Consider the following 1,961-nt stretch of genomic DNA (forward strand, 5'->3'; position numbering starts at 1 on the left):
ATTGAAAAGAATGCATGCATAAGAGTTTTCAAGGAGGAACGTATCCGTAACAACGGTGGGATCATCAACTGCTTCCTCCTGGCCCATCACTAGTACTATCCCTGTATTTCTAGCTATTGTTGCCTTGGGAAAATTCCTCTTGAAGTGCCTGATCTCTCCACAGCCATAACAAGCTTGACCAAAACCCACTCCAGGAGCCTGGTTGGTTGGTTGGACTGGTATCTTGCAAACTCGAGTTGTATGCCCCTTCTTGCCACAGTTGTTGCACAGCATTTCACGGCATGGCACGTGATGATGATAGTTGCACTAGTTGCACCGAGGAAGGGTACCAGCATATCTACTAGTAGGTACTTGAGTTGCAGGAGTAGCAGCAGGGGTGGTAGCAGCATAAACCGTCACTACCTGTTGTTTCTTGGAGGGATCCTGTGAAGACTCGCCCTTACGCTTGTTCCAAAACTTCTTATTCCCACCACTTGCCTTTAGTGGTTCTGGAGCGGCTGCCACTTCATCAAGATTAACCCCATGATCTATCAAGGTCTGCGCTAGGCACTTGGCGCTATCGAATGTTAGAGATTTAGTAGCCAAAACATTTCCTTGATTTGGGGGCGTTAATCCCCAAATGTACCTCTCTATCTTCTTTCCTTTCGGGGTGACCATTCCCAGACAAAGAAGAGCCAGATCGTAGAATCTAGTTGTATAGGTGGCAATCTCGGAACCCTTCATCTTCAGGTTCCAAAGCTCGTGCTCCAACTTCTACATCTCGCCCCTTGGTTAGTACTCATCAAGCAAGAGTTCCTTTAAACTCTCCCAAACCATGGCGTTGGCTATGGGTATAGTTAGGGATTTGACTCGACCATTCCACCAGGTCAATGCTCTATTGGTGAAGGTGCACGTGGCGAACTTCATTTTGTTTGCTTCGGAGCATGCACAGATCTCGAAGACCGATTCGATCTTCTCGATCCATCGGGTGAGGGCAATTACACCTCCATTGTCGTCGAAGGATTTAGGCTTTCCGTTCATGAAATATATGTAGGAACACTCCTTCTGGTGTCCCTCGCCACCCTCAAGATTAAGGGGATGGGTACCACTTCCCGACCCACTAGAGCTGCCAAAGTTGATCTGCAACATTGCGGCAGCCACAGCGGTCATGACTGCTATTTGGAACATGGATGGGTCGAACTGAGGTGGCATTGGATCTGTTAGGGGATTGTTTTTCTTTCTGTTGGGTCTTTTCTTTGGAGTCATCTTGTTCTAAAAATAATCACAAAGAAGAGGATGGTAAGTCCCCTAGATTTTGAATCAAGAGATATGAAACAAGATATATCTCAGCATGATAGATAAAGTGTTCTACTAAGTAATAAACAAGGAAATGTTACCAATACAAGTAAACTATCACTAGGAAGAAATGAGTAGCAGAACTTGGAATGAATCTCTACACTGTATTCGGCTCTAGCTAAAATACTCCTATAGTATTTTAAGTCGAATGCTCTATTCTATCGATATCTCATTGTATATAGTTTGGTAAGTTTTAAGCTTGCTGTAACACCACAGTCACTCCCAAACATATGTTGGTCATGTCTCAAATAAATATAGTTGATCAGGCTATATTGATCCCATACATGATTACATAACTATCCACGTTTAACCGCAGTGTCTAACATCTAAATACTTTTGTTTTGTTCTAATTACGATAATGTTTCTGGTACGTATGTATACTGGTATATTTCTTATAAAATACTTATATTTTAGAAGTATACTTTTAGTTCAGAGCACTACGGCCCCTATGTGTTTATAGTTGTATACCATGTAAGGTTCGTTATACTTAGTTCACTATAAACAATAGCTCTGATACCGATCTATCACACCCCCAAACCGAAGCGGTGGAAACGTTCGGGGGTAGAGGACGTCATGTGTAGTATCACAACAATTGCATCATAGTAATCAAAGTAAACACAACCATT

Source organism: Lactuca saligna, chromosome 8, assembly GCF_052625555.1.
Source record: "Lactuca saligna cultivar CGN05327 chromosome 8, ASM5262555v1, whole genome shotgun sequence".
NCBI lineage: Eukaryota > Viridiplantae > Streptophyta > Magnoliopsida > Asterales > Asteraceae > Lactuca > Lactuca saligna.